The sequence below is a fragment of the Gorilla gorilla genome, chromosome 3 (assembly GCF_029281585.2).
Source record: "Gorilla gorilla gorilla isolate KB3781 chromosome 3, NHGRI_mGorGor1-v2.1_pri, whole genome shotgun sequence".
In the NCBI taxonomy this organism is placed as follows: Eukaryota; Metazoa; Chordata; class Mammalia; order Primates; family Hominidae; genus Gorilla; species Gorilla gorilla.
In genome coordinates, this window is record NC_073227.2 from 96,834,593 (window position 1) to 96,853,039 (window position 18,447).

General features: G+C 41.6%; 1 protein-coding gene across 2 annotated transcripts in view; it reads left to right on the plus strand.

The window, feature by feature from the left end:
• SHROOM3 (shroom family member 3) overlaps nucleotides 1-18,447 on the plus strand; it is a 349,443-nt gene that overhangs the window by 150,092 nt on the left and 180,904 nt on the right. The window contains exon 1 of one of the 2 annotated variants that reach the window (XM_055384546.2): nucleotides 917-1,415. The exons of the other annotated variant lie outside the window; for it this stretch is intronic. The gene's annotated coding sequence lies outside the window, so the exon portion shown is untranslated. Of the gene's footprint in view, nucleotides 1-916; nucleotides 1,416-18,447 lie in introns of those variants that run through there. 2 annotated transcript variants of the gene reach the window in all.

An 18,447-nucleotide genomic window follows, 5' to 3' on the forward strand; every position in this document is an offset into this window, starting at 1 on the left:
AATACAGGAACAATCTTTCAATAAAATTAGGACCACCTTTGAAATGCAATGATAACTTTGAGGATGCTTCAGACTTTGTTGGTGTTTGGAATGATTACTACTGCTGGTAGAAAATAATGCCACTGTGAATTCAGAATTCTGTGTGTGTGGGGAGGGGAGCATGCTCCCTTTCTCTCTTCTTTCTGTGCCTAAAAATAACCTGCAAATCTTGTTCAAATTCTTTTGCAAGGAAATTTATAAATTGTCTGTGTATTCTATAATTATTTTCCCATCATGATGGCTCTAAGGAAAATACATTTACATACCCATAAACTCAGACACTCCTGGAGTCCCATTTTCTTTCTGTGTGTGCTGTTCCTTTTCTCTTTCTCTCTCTCTTTGTGTCTATGGTTACTGTTAAGCTGACCCCTACAGTCTGGGGCAAATACCAAACTTGAATCAAGCACTACTTATCCATACAGCTGCGAAGGATTGCGGTTTCAGGGCCTCAGATGATAGATTTAAGTAAAGTCTCTAACTGGATGGAGTTTTGGAAACCTGTTATGATTTCATCTACAAAGGCGGGCTGCATCGCACCCCACTGTGCTGAATTTTAAGATGCAATGTGGTGTTGTTGTTTTGTCTTTTTTTATGAGCAGCATCTTTATTATAAATGATCTATTTTTATGTCTGTGGTGATTTTTATAATACTGAATTTCATTGTTGAGAACAATGACTGTAGAAAGATCTTTCTTTATTGTTCCTGCCTCTTCTCCCAGTGTCTGGAAGAAACTGTTGCTTGCAAAAAACATAGCTAATTAAAAATTGAACTTAATTAGCTACAAAGAAGCCCGACTGGCCAGGGCTGGGAGGAAGGGCAGATAAAGCTGCCGACGCTGTGTTCTTCTTTACCTTCGCTTTAATGGTCTTCACAGCACGTCGTGTTTATGAGTCAGAGGACCGTAGAGCGACACTTGTTGGGGACGGGCAGGACACCACAGCACGACAGGCAGCTCCTGCGAGTGGCGGCGGGAATGCACGCCGGAGTCGGCGTGCCAGCGCGGTGGAAACCGGTTCTCAGGTTCTGGCCGAGTGGACTTCCCCTTACATCAGCGGGCCAGCTCCTGTCAGGCAGGCGGCCGGCGATTGGCCGGGAGGAGGCAGTCATTCAAACTGCCTTTTGTGTTTGGCTAATCAGGGCAGCCCAGGTTCCCAGCGGAGGTGCGTCTGTGGTGTCAGACACCTGTGTCTCAGCTCTGTCTTCCTCGGGCTGGCTCCTGCGGATCCTTCCTGGGCCAGAACCGTGCCTCTAGGCCACCTCCCCCAAGCCACCAAGCCCCCGCGGTGGGCCAGCCTTGGCCCAGTGTCACGCAGGACAGAAATGACCAACAGATAACTGAGGACAATGGACCTGCCTGGGCATAGACTTCCTTAAGGTAAGTCCATTTTAAACCAGCGATTTCTCGATGACGTTATTTCTCCGTCGATGGTGGCAGAAATGCCAGCATTGGGAAGGTAAACTAAAGAGAGGTAGGGAAGTTGTTCAAGTTAGGCCTTTGTGATGAAATCACCAAGGTTTTGGGCTGTCAGATATGCTGACAAAATAATGTGAAAGAATAAAGAAAGATGTACATGGGGAGGAGAGAGCTTGACAAATGACTCTAGTCCTCTCAGGCAACGGGCACTTTTTCCTATTTGATGAGAAGCTCAAGTGATAACAGAGTAAAGTAACTTTTAGTTAAGGCCAACAAATATATATGCTAACTTGCATAATAAGACCAAGTCAGCCTGAACATCTTGGCTCCCTCCAATCATGCAACCTCAGGATTTACAGCCTAATTTTAATTATAACTTATTTTTAAAGCTATCTTTAACTTTCTTATTTGGGATATGAAGGCAGCTTTTCTTTTTTAGGTTTGTTCAACATGGGTGAATCAATGAATTGCACTTCAACAGCAAAATTGGATTGTATTGATTGGTTGGCTCCCTCTTCTCATCCTTTATGTTTCAGAGAAGGTCGGATTATAAATGCAAGCACCTACATTTAAGCAACAGTTGAGATGCTTAAGAACGTGATTCTGTGTGATTCTGATTAATCCTTAACTATGCTCTGATTTCATTTTACTTGTAAATCAATTGACACATACTTCAGGGACCATCCTGTCTTTTCTCTGGGGTTGCTGTCACCATATTTGTAACTTGAGGATTTAATAATTGAAGATTGATAAAAAAGACTGGTGGTTTGGGACTAGTGTTTTCACCCTGTCTGCTTTGTTGTGATAGGAAGGAAAGTAATTTTCCCTTGGATTTACATGTTTTTCGTTGAAAACATTCTGAAAATGGGTAAAGTTCTCTTTATAAATCTAAAGAGGTTCTGAGACTACTTTTCCCACCTCATTAATTTCAAGGATGTAAACACCTTCATGAAAGGAAGGTGTTTACCCGTTCTCAATGATTCTGTTCAAGTGATAAACAGCAATAGGGCAAACAGGTCATTCAAAATCTGTGCTAATCATCCTCAAGTGTGTTTTTTCCTTCCAATGATTACAGCCAGTTGGAGTTTTCCATTTTTTTCAGCAGTTAGGTAAAGTGTCTTTATAAAAACATTTTCCTATAATAAAATAACACATTAGTGACATTTAATATAAACATAAAAATTACTGCTTTGATGAATAAAAGCACCAGAAATGGCATTACCCATCAGATGAAATATGATCATCACACAAGTCTACAGCAATCACTTAAAAATATAGTGTATATGCAAGTGATTTTAAAATATGGATCCATAGGTAGGTAGACACAAAGTGAATTTATAAATGTTGAAGCAGTTAAAGAGAAATGAACATTGGAAAGCTAAATAGATATTGAACATTTTTATATTTCAAAAATCTACCTTCGCTTGTGAATTACAACCTAGAGAATATATAAATCAAAGGTAATTTCCTGAGTTAAGTATAAGTCATTTTTTGAATGGAGAGGGATAAATACCCTCATCTTATTCCCTAATCTTAGCCCTAATCATTGTCTTCCATAAAAACCCCAGTATCCTAAAAAGGTACAGAAAGGAAGAGGAGAGAGCTGGTTGAAAAACTTCTTAACAATACTTAAAAGTAAACAAAGTCACAAACCCCACGTTTCGTATTAAGAGTGTAGAAAGCCCTTGTTCAGGTCTGCAGAGTACCAGGGCACTCCAAATATGTAATATAACACATTCATTAATAACTATGATAAATAGATATTTTATTCCAAAAACAATATCATTAGAGAGTTAGATTGGAGGGCAAGGGGATTAAGTATCTTAAGTTTATTGTTTCCCGAGTGACCATTTTTAAAAGCCTCCTTCCAGGAACTGTGGAATGCCTGCCAGGCTCCCTGACTGCTGTCTGGTGAGGGTCCCTACTGGTGCTGTGGACAGCACAATACACAATGGGGCACAAGAAAGCCACGCAGCCTCCCCCTCCTAGACACATGCTGTGCACCCCCTTGGCTCTGCTTGGAAGGTTCAGATCTGCAAATGGAAGGTTGCAAACATCAGACACCTTCCTCTCTCTGTTTCTGTCTCTCTCCCCTTCTCCCCACAGTGTCCAGCCTTGGCCCCTGACTTTTCCTGGGGTTGGGGAGGCCTGTAGGTTCAGAAGCTGAGAAGCTGGGTGAAGACCTCCCTTAGCTCAATGTGCTCTGGCCATAGGGAGCAGACAAACAAGCTGAGTTTGGGTAGCCCTAGACACACGGAAAAAGAAACAGCTTCCTCACCTCCACCCCTCCATAGATGACTTCATTAAAATGTCGCTGGTTAACAGGGAAAAGGTAGCACTCCTTGTTAAGCCAAACCCCTAAAAGGCATGTTTTTTAGAAAACAAACAAACAAAAAAAAATCCCCAGCAGTCTTAATGATCACATTTTGGTGACGGGTGGGAAGGTATACTTTCATACAAATGGATGATTTTGGAAGGCATGAACCTAAGCTGTCTCACACAATTTTGCTTCTTAGTTGGACTGACTGGTTTAAAAAGTGAAACCCAAATGATAGCCGCAGAGCGGTATGGGTGGCATATCATCTGATCCCATTGAGATAAAAGCTCTCAACAAACTTGTGTGAACCAAAACTGATAGAATGAGTGATGTTCCACAAGTGATCAAGAGACTCCTAGCTGGGTACGGTGGCTGGCGCCTGTAATCCCAGCACTTTGGGAGGCCAAGGTGGGCAGATCACCTGAGGTCGAGAGTTTGAGACCAGCCTGACCAACATGGAGAAACCCTGTCTCTACTAAAAATACAAAATTAGCCAGGCATGGTGGCGCACGCCTGTAATCCCAGCTACTCGGGAGGCTGAGGCAGGAGAATCGCTTGAACCCAGAAGGCGGAGGTTGCAGTGAGCTGAGATTGTGCTATTGCACTCCAGCCTGGGTGATAAGAGTTAAACTCTGTCTCAAAAAAAAAAAAAAAAAAAAAAAAAAAGAGACTCCTGGCATCAGTCACTGAAGGAGGACTTTGCTTCTGCACTGGAAGCCTGGCTTTAAAGCAAAAACTCTGGTGTTGGAATGTAAATGAGCCCCACCCTGGGAAGCTATGGCTGCTCAGAAACACTTGGTTTTTTCCAAGTACCAAAGCTCCCTAGTGAGCAGTAGAGCTACCAGTAGACTCTGCCCACTAAAACATGTGTTCCACATTGCCCATCAGCCCTCCAGGGGCGGGGTTCCCAGCAATCGGCCTCTGAAGGGAATCTCCAAGTTCTTCCCTTATCTTTACTCTCACAGCAGTGGAGGCACGGTCTCAGTGACCTGATACTTATGCATTTATTTCTCAGTTGTTTATTAATCATGGATCATTAGTTCTTCCATCTGAGGTAGGTCATATATCATTATCCTAGTGTGGAAGAGAGAGAGAAAAAGAATGAAATGGAAGAATTTGTCCGACACTACCAAGAAGTTAGTGAGAAATTAGAACCTCAAATACCATGCGGTTCTCCTTCCCTTTTTGTCTTTCTGTCAAAACGGAAATCAGGGATCCTTAAACCTTTCCCTGAGCAGTTCTCTCTGGGCACTAAAATGCTTCAGGCCAAAAATATGCTGGTTCTCTTAACTGGATCACTCTGTGACTGAAAGAGAGAGCATTAAAACAATGAAATGAATTGGGTGTGTGCTCACCTGAACAACTCAAAACCCCAGCGGGTTGCTGGTAAAGTTTTCCTGAAGCCTAAATTGAGGACAGCACCCTCTCTCCTCTGGCTTTTTCCTGGAAAGACCTGATCATTTAGTTTATAACAAATTTCAACCCTGGCCCCTTGACCAGGGAGGCCAGTTGTGGGTGAGCCGTCTGAAGGTGGCTGGCCTGCATTGCCTCCGAAGGTATTTCAGGAATGTTAATGGTATGCCTGAGTGGAGGCCTCAGAGCTCCGAGCTCAGGCCTGAGAACTGCTCTTGTGGCCATCTGTTGTGGCCCAGGAAGTCTCATAGCAACAGCTTCTCAAGAATGGTGCTTTTTTTTTTTTTTTTTTAATTAAAATTAACTCACACAAAACCAAAAAACTGCTCCACTGCTCAAGAAGAATCAGGACAGCATTCAGATTTTTTCTACACAGTGATGAGCTTTTAAGGAAGAAAAGCCCCCGCATCCTTCATTCCTGTTCTTTAAATGAGCAATTTGTACTTGGTGTTGAGGTCTTAATTTTTTTTTTCTCCCCCGGGGTAGAATTCATTTTTTGGAAAAGAATGGAGGTGAAAACAAGTTTCCAAGGCTGTGGAGAAAATAGTCAGCAAAAATATGGTTAGGAAAAAAGTGGTCAGTTTTTTTGAGATTTTCTTGGTATTTGTTGTTCTTAGCGATCCTGTCAGCAGCTGCATTTTTTCCCCCTCTGTAATAATGTGAGCTTTATATGCCTGGCTATTTAGTTAGTGAAATGAACTTCAGACAAAGACACTAATTTTACCATGATGATGTATGCCCTCCGGTATGAATCTCGAATCTGTGCAACAGCTGACCTCAGAAAAAGAGGTAGGGAAAGTAATAATTATAGTTCTATATTTTTTCATTGATGAGACATTAAGTTAGTCATTTACAAAAACTGAGGTTTTTCCTCAGGATAGAAGATACTGTAAAATGATAAATACATGAAGCCTGGGCAGGCATGCCAGACAGAGACAAAAGAATTCTATTCTGTTCCGCATTGTACCGCTTACCAGGCTATTTCAGGAAGGCACACGGCCTGTCAGAGCACAGTGCCTCATCTGCAAATCTGATTCCTGCATTGTTAAGGAGGTTAAATATAATCACCTAAAAGGAACTTGGGAAAAGATCCTTGAATCTGAATGGCGTCTATAAAGAAGTATTATACACTGTCATTCTTGCTGTGGCACAACCCTGGGAAAACATTTTCATGAGAACTTTTAGATCTCCTTCACTTTTTAGTTTGGCACATTTCCCTCAAGTTTTGTGACATGAAATTTCCCAGAAGAGTCGCAAAATATTCCAAGTGATTTTTGACTATTATTACATAATTCCTGAATATGCAACACACTTGGAATACTTCTTTATATTCTTGATTGGTAGTGTGTATTGCTACTTATATATTATTCAGATGTAATACATTGCCCTTAGTAATGGCACCAACCTCTACTTACGTGTTATTTAGATCTATTACATTGCCCTTAGTAATGGCGCCAACCTACCCAGAAAGAGATATGTACTTCAAGTTTTGTTTCTGAAACACAGGTTCCTAATGACGTTTTTCTTTCTATAAAGGCCTGACTCATACCCTCTTTATGCATATTGCCTCCCATATAAAATATAACCACCACATATTTAGGAAGTGCCTACCATGTATCAGCTGGGTTTCTAGGTACCGAGTTTGGAGCTGTGAATAAAAGTAGACAAAAAATCTGGCACACATTCTAGTCAAGTGACACAGGTAACAAGTTAGATAACACACAAATAAGTCAATTGTATTATAGGCTAGAAAATGATAACTGCTATGGAAAATACATAAAGCAGAGAAGTACATCATATAATGGCAGAGAGGGTATTGCAATTTTCTAGGGGGTGGTGGAAGGACCTGCTAAGAAGATGATATTTAAAAGAAAACTTGAAAGAGGGGAAAAAATGAGCCTTGAAGGTTACCTAGGGAGCATTGCTGACAGAGAGAAGAGAATATGCAAAGGCCCTGGGGCAAACGTGTTTGGGAAAGAGCTGGGAGGCCAGTGTGGGTGGAGCAGAATGTGGCGGGGCAGAGAGACAGTGGGTCACTGGGAGGCAGTTAGCTTTTACTCTGAAAAAATCCTAGGAGAACTTGCTTCACAGAGCAGTTGTGAGCATTAAATGAAATAATTTGTGTAAAGCCTTCTATAGAGTGCCTAGCACACAGAAAATCTTCTGTACTTTTTAGCTGTCATCCATTTGCTTATTATTACCACTACGTAGTCTAGGATTTAAGGATGGAATGATGTGAGCACACAGCACAGAGCTTTGTTCTGATCAAAGTTAATTGTTTCTTATGAGAATTAAACTCCCAACCTTGGCCTCTTAAATATTAAATTCTATCAGCTAAGAAGGTTCCAAGTCTATATCGTCACACATACAGAGAAAAAAAGCTTGCTTTTAAAAAATTGGCCCTGATTAAGCTAAATCGTTGTTTCCATTTTGAAAGTACCAAGTCCATGCTCTCTAGGGACAGGTGTATTTTGAGACATTTGCTTCCAATTTCAGCTACAAAAGTCTTATTGAATTCCACTGAATTCGCATGATCTCACAACGTACTCATGTTTGAGTTCTGATATCAATTCCCTTTTCTAGGCAGCAGGATTCGAGGTAGGGAGGAGCATATTGCAGATATAATGAAAATAAGGAGTCAATGTGCTTTTCTTCTCCCCACAGTCCAGAAGCAAGATTACCTTTCGAGGCACTTCAGGGACCCTTTCTTAAAATGATCTTCCTGGACACCCCTTTGAATGTCTAGATTATGCTGATCTCCTTTGAACCTGAGGGACTTGGGTCATAACTTATGTCGAGTGATGACTAGCTCAGGAAATTAGAACAAGACAGGGAATCCTTTTCTCCAAGCATATGAAGACCATCATTTAGAGTCAGGGATATTCTTGCTCTAGAACCACCATAAGCGATTTGGGAGCAACAAAAGGAATTATTGATGATAACTAGAGATGCTGAATGAATGAAAAGATCTGTCTAAAAATGTGCACCTTCATCATTGGAAATGCTTCAGGAGAGGCTGATTAATCAATCAATAGTCAGAGAGGTTTGAGTTTATCCACACGACATACTAAAAGAACCCATTTGGGGTTAAGAAATAACCCCTAGAGGATTTGGGATCCTACCAGAGATCATGTAATTAATGACCCAGAAAGGTACCATGTTTTTACCTCTTCAACCCAAAGACAGTAAAGAACACAGATGATATAATTTAATATAAATCTGAAAGAATGATAAAACCACCCACGATGACTGGCCCTGTTATTTATTTAGTTGGTCAAGTTCTAATATTTTGGCTTTACAAGTTCCACTATTTTTGATGACATGTGTTGTATATTTTTAGTTGTAAATCAGTAATCTTTATGGCATTCCTCTAATTACTAGCAATGTAAACTCTTTTTAAAAATTTGGGTGAGAGCTTGACTTCTAAGATCCCTTCCAAATTTGTGCTTCTGCTTCATCCTTCCAAGATCTGCTTATTAAAAACCAAATTCTTCAGGAAAAGTCACCTTAAATTCTCTTTAACTGATGCCTTAGTTTAGGAATTCTGAGAGCCAGAAGCAACTGATTGTAGAAGCCCTATTTCACTTAGGGGCAGTGGCTAGGGGAGTCATCTTCTTGCAGTGTCACCCTGGTTCTGGTGCCCGGAACCCCAGTTCCCAACACCGATGATGCTGTGTTCCTGTTTGCAGTTTCCAATGTTGTCACATCGCTACCGCTGGCTGCCAGGTTGCTCGGTTATGATCAGTGGGCAGAGTGGACTGGAGCTGTTTTTTCTTTTGGAAAAACATTTCTGTAGTACTTATTACATTCTCAGTGATTTGCAAAAATGCTCTCTCTCTTAACCCAATGACAGAGCTACAGTTTTTGTTCCCATTTAACAGGTTAAACAATTGAGATACAGGGAACTAATCCAAAGTCTCACAGTGACAGGGACTTGAACCCAGGTCATCTGTCAACAGAGTCTGTGCTCTTAGCTGCTACACTGGATTTCTCATCCACAAAATGTCTAATCCTATGTGCTCTTTTTATTTGTTGTAGCTCTCCTGTTGATTCAGAGGGAAAACTGATATGGCATATTATTACTCTTTATTGCCCTCTGTGAGGGCAGAGAACATAACCTATTGATACCAGTGCCTAGTGTAGCGCCTGGTGCATGCAGATACTCAAATATTTGTTGACTGAGTGAGGGAGTGAGGGTGTGACATGAATAAACAATAGTAAGGCCATAGAAATGCCATCCTAGTCTCAAGAGTCACAGAGATGTATGTAATCGCAGGATGTCACTTACATAAAAACTTTAACTTTGAAAAGTTAAAAAACATAAAATTAGAGGTGAGGACATCATGGGACAATTACAGTGTTTGAACCAGTGTCAACAATTTCATCCCTTGTTAGGTACTCATTCATAGTTTAATTAATAAATCACATTGCATTGGAAGTGTAGCTCCAAAGGACCCTGATGTCAGACTAACACCTGCTATGTGACAATTGGGGAGGGAACAGGGAACCATTGGAACACCATGAATTCCACTATATCAGTGCAAATCTGGATTTGGTGCATTTAACAAATGGACATTGAGACTCACAGATTTGTTATGGAGTAGAGAAAAGAAGCCTGAATCTTGACAATGCCAGTATCTAAGGGAACATTTGGGTGTATTGAACATAAACCCACTAAGACCAACTCAAATAAAAAGAGATGAAGATATCAAGATATGAAGGAAGCTTGTGAAATCCAACTATAGGAAGCCAGGAACACCTCAACATTAACCTAGTGGTGAAAAGCTCTTAGAGTCAGAAGGCCTGCGTGTGAGTTCCAACCTTGGCATTGCTGAATTTGTGACCTTGGATAAGTTACCTCATATTTCTGAACCTCATTTACTTGTCTAAAAAGAGGGAATAATCAAAGTTTCTACCTTGTTGTGTTGTTGTGTAGTTTCAGTGAGATAATACATATAAAGCACTTGGAACACTGCCTGACACATAATAGGAACTCAGTAACCATTAACTCTTATTATTATTTAGAAAGTAGGCAGCTATTCACTTTCTTTTTGGATTGCATAGTTGTTCATTTCAGCTGACTTTGAACATCAGTTCCATTGCTCTCTCTGCAGACTGGCTTTCTGACAGACATGGTGCCAGGGTTAATTTAATGGCATGGTGATGTCATCAAAGCTCCAGGTTTGTCTGTATTTTCATTCTGCCACCCTTAGCATGATGATTTTCTTCCTTACCTTTGTTCCTCATGGTTGCAAGGTGTTTGCTGCAGCTCCAGGCATCACGTCCTCACGGAGTCTTGTCCAAACAAGGGAAGGAGTTCTAGTTTTGTATATTTCATCAAGAATGTGAAATACTTTTTCAAAAATCCTCCTGCAAACTCTGTTTTTTTAGGAGTCAGATCTCATTAGTTAGGCTTATGTCCTATATCCTTGCCTACACTAGTAGCTGGCAGGGAGTCAGATTACCAAGAGTAGTATAGACCAGGCATGGTTAATCCCTTAGGGTGATGAAGGAGCTGCCTTTCTGAGCACATCTTTATCTGATGCTGCAATGGAATCAAAATTATACTTGTGGAGTAAAACGGGACAGTAACCATTGAGTAAACAATTATGAGGGCCTGTTTTAGATAAGCAAGTGTCTAAGCCAGGCAAATCAGAGTGTTTCTTTGTAATTTTATCTTTTTGTACATGGAGTCTAAGAGGAGGCAGAACTCTTGCAGTTGTTAATCTGGGATAAGGTAAACCTGAAGTTCTCTGCTCTGTGGTTGTTTTCTGTGTACTTTACCCCCGCATGCACACACACTGAATCCTATTGCAAAGATAAAAGTGAGGTCTTTTTTTTCACCTTGCTCTCTCTGTCTATATACTGTCATGCACCCCATAATAATTTGGGTCAATGATGGACCCCATGCATGACAGTGGTTCCATAAACTGATAATGGAGCATACACAGAAGTGATATGCAGTACTTGATATTATCCCTGCAGATCAAGTAGGGGAAATGTTTGATATTCGGTAATGTGCTGGGACATTTTCATATGAAAAAATAGAGAGCCAGGTGTGGTGGCTTGTGCCTATGATCCCAGCTACTTGGGAGTTAGAGGCAAGAGGATGGCTTGAGCCTGGGAGGTAGAGGCTACAGTGAGCTGTGATCATACCACCGTACTCCAGCCTGGGCAACAGAGCAAGACCCTGTCTCTAAAAAGAAAAGCAAAAGATGTTGTGTATAACATCTAGGTTTGTGTAAATACTGTCTATGATGTTTGTATGATGAAATTGCCCAATCAGGCATTTCTGGTCACATATCCCCATCATTCAGCAATGCATGACTGTGTCTAGATGTATAGGTAGGTAGATAGGTACAGAGAAACACACACACACACACACACACACACACACACACACACACACTCCAACAGATGCTGCCTCTCCCAAGGAAGAACCTGACAATAATTTCCAGTCCCTGAGGCCATCTCCACCCCTGGCCTTCTCAAGAAATTCCCATTTTTGCTTGATTTTCTCTGTGGGTTCAGTGTTACTGTGTCATTTGCAACAACAATAACAAAATCCCATCAGAAGCATTCTCCTAAGCTTCTGGGATTCTGTCCCCTACATCTACTAGTGTGTGGCCCTGGCTCACCCCAGAGCCATCACTGGGCTCTACCCCATGTGCCCCACAGCTCTAGAGCCTTATCACCTGACACTCTCAGCCTCGCCCCAGCACCAGGTCGCACCAGCCGCAATATGAACAGCTCTGCCTATAGCTGAGGAAGAGCTGGTCTAGCCTCACCCCTTCAACTGGGGCTTGATCAGGACCTGTTCTCCTAGAATAGACGGCAACGGAGAGACAGTAACCTCTGTCTCTGATAAAAGGGTGTAATATCTGCCAAGTCTTTCCTAAAGAGACTCAGCAAAAGAGACCACCCTACTGACAAGTACATGTTTCATAAATAAAATGACTTTATTTCAGATATACAAGTGCCTTTGACAGGGAGTTTAAATCTGGTGGCTGTATTCCTTTTGGCCTGACTTAAATAGGAGAAGAGAATTGTGGTTTCCTGTCAGTGGGAAATTAGTAAAGGATTCGAGGAGTGAGTGACTAGGAGAGTAGAGTGAAGTCATAGACAAAATCAATGTGACTATCGGGGCAGGCCAAGTGGACTCATGAGAAAAATCCCTTGGAAGGTGGAAATATGAGACATTGAGACTGTCATTCAGGAAGTATGGATAGATCTTTTTTTAATGTTTATTTTTACTATTTTGTTATGAAAGTGATGTAAACATTTATGAGAGTAGAGGGTCCCACAAATTCCCACGCACCCACCCTCCAGCTGGATGGCTCTTGTTAAGTAGAACAAGACAGGGAGGAGGAGAAGATGAAAGAAAGGAGCAGGATCCAGTGAAGGACAAAACGTTCAGTGACAGATCTATTAGTGAACTTGTCAAGAGAGGACAGGAAGCTGAAATCCAAGATGTTTATTCTTCTTAATCATAGGTTAATGGAATAATTGCTAAATGAGATCTGGCTTCTAGCGATCTGAGTAGGGATTATGTAACTTGAGGAAGCAGATCCCGTGTTGTAATCTCCAAATTGCTGAGTGTGGGAGAACCAAAAGCCTCCCATCTAACACGGTGACAAGGCTAAGACAGCAAGAGTCAGTGTTTATTTGTTTGGCATTTAGCAACTATTTTTCTACAATCTCCCAGGCACTGTGCTAGGCTTTGTGAGCATGCAAATCTGAAGGACCAGGTTCTTGCTTTCAGAGAATGCAGCATCTACTGGTGAAAGTAGATGAGAAAAATCTATGACTTTTTTTTTTTTTTTTTTTGAGATGGAGTCTTGCTCTGTTGCCCAGGCTGGGGTGCAGTGGCACGATCTCTGCTCACTGCAAGCTCTGCCTCCTGGGTTCATGGGCATTCTCCTGCCTTAGCCTACCGAGTAGCTGGGACTACAGGCGCCTGCCACCACGCCTGGCTAATTTTTTGTATTTTTAGTAGAGACGGGGTTTCACCGTGTTAGCCAGGATGGTCTCGATCTCCTGACCTCGTGATCAGCCCACCTCGGCCTCCAAAAGTCCTGGGATTACAGGCGTAAGCCACCACACCTGGCCGAAAAATCTATGATTATAACAGTCATGCTATGATGAAGCTTTTCTGGCAGCATAGAAAAGATGAAAGCTTCTTGTAGGAGGATGATTGTCTTGATCTTTGGAAAGATGAACAGGCATTTGGTAGATGGATTTAGTGAGTGAAGACATTCTAGCTAGACAAAGTAGCTTACACAAAGACAGAGAGGTACTCAAAGAGAACCTTAAGTCAGGGCTGCAGGGCTGATGGCACACTTGTGACCTGCTAAAAGACAAGGTGGAGATGGGGTAGAGGTGGCCAGGAAGTGGGGAGCAGGGGCTAAAATTCAGCCCGTGCTTCGCCCCCTGGTGCAGCTGTATCCACCTGGAGGAGGTGTCTTTTTCTGGGTTGACAAGGGGCCATGTGGGCAGGGGGTAGCCCTGTCTGAGTGTATTTAGTATTCTTTGACTAAAGAGTGTATGTGAGGATGCTCAGGAGTTTGAACAGAACCCAGAAAGGTGATGGGACATTAATAAATAATTAAAAGGCAGAGTAGTGACAAAATCAGACTTGTGCTTACGAAAGACCATTCTGGCTGCATTTTGGGAGGTGGTTTTCAAGATGTTAAGTCTGAAGGAAAAGAAACTAGTGAGAAAAGGCTGGTCCAGGTGAAAAATAATGGGGGCCTGAATGACAGCTGTGGGAGGGGAAGGAAAGGAAGTGGTGCATTGAATATCCAGAAGGTACAGCAGGTAGACTTGGTGATGGGCTGGCTGCTTGGGTGCAGGGGTGCAAGGCGAGGAGGATGACTCCTAGGGTTTTAGCTTTAGCAGCTTAGTGGGAGATTATCACATCCCTGTAAAGATCAATAAACCCAAGAACTTTGCCATAGTGTATGCTGAGGTGTTACCTGTTGAATAACAACAATAAAAGCGTTCTTTATATAATCACAGTGGTTAAAGATTAAGAGGAGGGCTTCAGTAGTAGCTTTTGAGACAGAGGAAAAACACCTTGATCCTTAGTTATGTCCCTTCAGAGAATGAGCAATTGATATGAAAGGAAACTGTAGGATCTTTTGCGTTGTGATCCCATTCAAGCACAGCAAAATCCCCTGTAGTGGATAATCTGCCCATTCAAGATAGGTCAGAGAGTAATGCCCAGCTGCAGAAAGCTAGTTCATCTCCTTTATTCTTTCTTTCAAGATGAAAATAATATAAATCTAGGGTATCTTAAACCCTTTCTCATTGTTTTTGGAGAAAGCAGTTTTTTGTTTTGTTTCTGATGGTGGACATGGCAGCAGCATTCTTTCTGTCTCCCTGTGCTTATCATGACGGTGTCCTAGCACAGGCTTTGAAGTTGAATGGTCCTGGGTTTGAATTCCTAGTTCATCACCATCTGTCACTTTGGGCAGAATACTTATCTCTGCGAACCTCATCTGTAAAATGTAGGGAAATACAGTTTCCTCATGGAGCTGTTATGAGGGTTAAGGGACAAGGAAAGTGGAGTGCTTGGCATAGGACCTGCAGGCCACATGCTGGTCACAAGTGGTGGCTGTGGAAATGGACTTTGTTGGTGCTACTGTACTTCTTATTAATGCCAGTGTTCAGATATCAAGAAAAGATATGGCACCTGGAATCCCAGCACTTTGGGAGGCCGAGGTGGGAGGATTGCTTGAGCCCAGGACAACATAGCGGACCCTATTTTGAAAAAAACATTTTTTTTTTTTTAATTAGCCAGGTGTGGTGGCACAAGCCTGTTAGTCCCAGCTACTCAGGAGGCTGAGGTGGGAAGATAGCTTGAGCCCAGGAGGTCAAGGCTGCAGTGAGCCATGATTGTGCCACTGTACTCCAGCCTGGGTGACAGAGTGAGACCCTGTCTCCAAACAAACAAACAAACAAACAAACAAAAAACCAAAAAATAAACAACCGACTTGCTTTTGCAGCCTTTGATTATTCCTTGGGCCTGCATCTATTAGATGCTGACTGTATATCACGTTGCCTTCTTTATGGGTTAACCTGAGGAGAAAGAGTTCCATGCCACGTGAGTCAAAGAGTAGGTTATATACATGGCTTGCTCCTTCCTGATGTGTCTTGAGATACTGTGCTGATTATGCTTGGGACAGAGAAGCATACCATTAGACTATTGAAATCACTGGAAAGAAAGCAGAAAACTGTGGTACTTTCAGCTTTCACATGATCAAGGTGTTTTCCTAGGATACAATAGGCCACTGAAGCTACACTTGATATTACATTAATAATTCAATAAAGCACATTAATTAACTACCAGTCCATGGCTTCAGCAGCTAATAACACCTAAAGAAAATGTACTTCAACTTTCTTATCAAGAAATGGTCTTGATAAGAGACCGGGTGACTGTAACTTTGGTCATTGCTCTGGAATGTTCCTGATGGTGCTGCCAGTTTTCATTGCCCATAGGTGCAATATGGAAATTTTTATAAATGCTCTCATTTGATGTTTTTACAGATTAACAACGTTTTTATATTGTATTGTAACTGAAAAGAAACGAGTATTTTTCTTATCTCACCTGTAGAAAAGGGAGTGGTGAGAATTCAGGAGTTAATATTGTAAAAATACCTGAGATAAGAAATACATGTTTAAGTATTACTGGTTTTGATTGCCACTGAATCCTCATGAAGCAACCACGAAAATCAAACAGAATCAGGGACTAGGAAAAGTGGAAAGTCTGTATTTTTATACTACTCTAAAATCTATTAGGTTGGTGCAAAAGTAATTACAGTTTTCGCAATTACTTTAACGGCAAAAGCCACAATTACTTCTGCACCATCCCATGCCTTTGAGAAGGAAGATAAGTTTTCAGAGTGTTTAAAATTAGCCACCCATAGTTTGCTGTAAAACAGAAATAAAATTTGGTGACAGTTAAAAATTTACATCAGTGGTTCTCAGCTAGAGGCGATTTCCCTCCAGGGGACATTTAACAATATCTGGAGACATTTTTAGTAGTCACAACTGTGTGTGGTGTGGGGAGGGGGTCGTGCTACTGGCATCTAGTGGGTAGAGGTCAGGGATGCTGCCAAAATCCTGCAATGCACAGGAAAGGCCCCCCAGTAGAGAATTACCTGGCCCCAATTGTCAGTAGTGCCAAGGCTGAGAAACACTGAGTTAAATAACAGCTGTTGGGAGCTTCTACCACTGGACTGTCTCTTTCAGCAAGAAATTAGCCATCCTGTTAATTGAAATTATTTTCCTCAGGTTATGTAAGGAAAATGTACTCCTTTGCTTTCTTTTTTATTTATTTATCGCCCAGGCTGCAGTACAGTGGCGTGATCTCAGCTCACTGCAACCTCCGCCTCCCAGGTTCAAGCGATTCTCCTGCGTCAGCCTCCTGAGTAGCCGGGACTACAGATGCGCCACCAAGCCCAGCTAATTTTTTGTATTTTTAGTAGAGACAGGATTTCACTATGTTGGTGGCCAGGCTGGTCTCGAACTCCTGACCTCAGGTGATCCATCCACCTTGGCCTCCCAAAGTGCTGGGATTACAGGTGTGAGACACGGCGCCCAGCCTTACTCCTCTACTTTCTTATAGGTTTAGTCTGGACTATCTTCTTTATATATAGCTCTCAAATTGTCAGACAATTCAGTCCCCAAAGTCCTCAGGCCAGATGCTTGAAAGATTGTGAGTGCAACAAAACAACAACCAGGTTGATTCAAGGGTTCACTTCTCAGCTGATTGGTTCAGCACTCTGTGGACACACAGCTGTTTTGTGGTGATAAAGAGAGCAGAAGAACGAAGTTGGTTGAGGAAATGCCTTCACATTTCAACACTCCCCTTCAAGGAAAGGGAAAGCTGGCTTTTCAAATACTTGCCAAGTGTGAAGCCATCCAGGAGCAATTACAGAACGTTCCTTTCAATCTTTCTCCTCTGTTTTCCTTGACTTATTTTATGAACTATTTATTATATACTTACCATCCCAATCCCTATGATAAGTACTGCTCCTAATACAAAGAAAACTCAAATGATTTTAAGAATAACTAAAAAAAAATTACAAAGTCCTGTAGGTCATCACCTACAGGAAAAAGAAATGTTGGACAAAGGATTTCTCTCCTAGATTTTATGTATTTATATCTTACAACATATACAGTTAAATCCACATTTTTCTATGCATTTGTCTATTGAAAACTGCTAAAATACAGAAATTTATAATAAATGATACAGCCATATGTTAATTTTCTTGATTTTTTTTTTCGTTAGAATTCTTTTGCTTTATCTTGAACGATTACCCAGTTCTGGGGCTTACTAGTGGCAATATATTGATATATAGTAGGCAAAATTAAATTTAATTACAATAAATAAACTTCATTATATGAAATAGGTTGGTGTTAAATTGGCTCTCTCTTGGTCCAGCCCTAGGAAAACAAATTACTTTTCATTATGATAAATGTGAATGTATCTCCAGATACTTCAGTGGAACTCACTGTATAAATACGACAGAAGAGTTAGGAAGGTGCACCCTGGAGCCAGACTGCCTGGATTAAGATCCTGGCTCTGCCACTGACACTCTGTGACTCTGCAACCTTAGACAGATCACTTTCCTCCTGGTGCCTCAGTTTCCTTATCTTCAAAATGAGGATAATAGTCATAGTATTTTTCTTAGAAGGTGATTATAAGAATTGAATGAGTTATGCATGTAACTAGCACATAGTAAATGCTCAAGATACATTATTTTTATTGTCATCATTATTGTTGCATTGTATTTTATTTTTCTGTATTCGTACTAAAGATGGACTGATCAATAGACCCATTGCAGCTTTCCCAAGTGTAATGTGGTATAAAGGCACTTAATTCTCATTCCACATGTTCCTGGAGATAGTTATCTTTTAAAAACACGTACTTGGCTGGGCGTGGTGGCTCACACCTGTAATCCCAGCACTTTGGAAGGCTGAGGAGAGCGGATCATGAGGTCAGGAGATCGAAACCATCCTGGCTAACGTGGTGAAACCCTGTCTCTCCTAAAAATACAAAAAATTAGCTGGGTGTGGTCGCACGCACCTGTAGTACCAGCTACTTGGGAGGCTGAGGCAGGAGAATCACTTGAACCCGGGAGGTGGAGGTTGCAGTGAGCCAAGATTGGGCCACTGCACTCCAGCCTGCGCAAGAGAACGAGACTCTGTCTCAAAACAAAAACAAACAAACAAACAAAAGCCCACAAACAAAAAAAA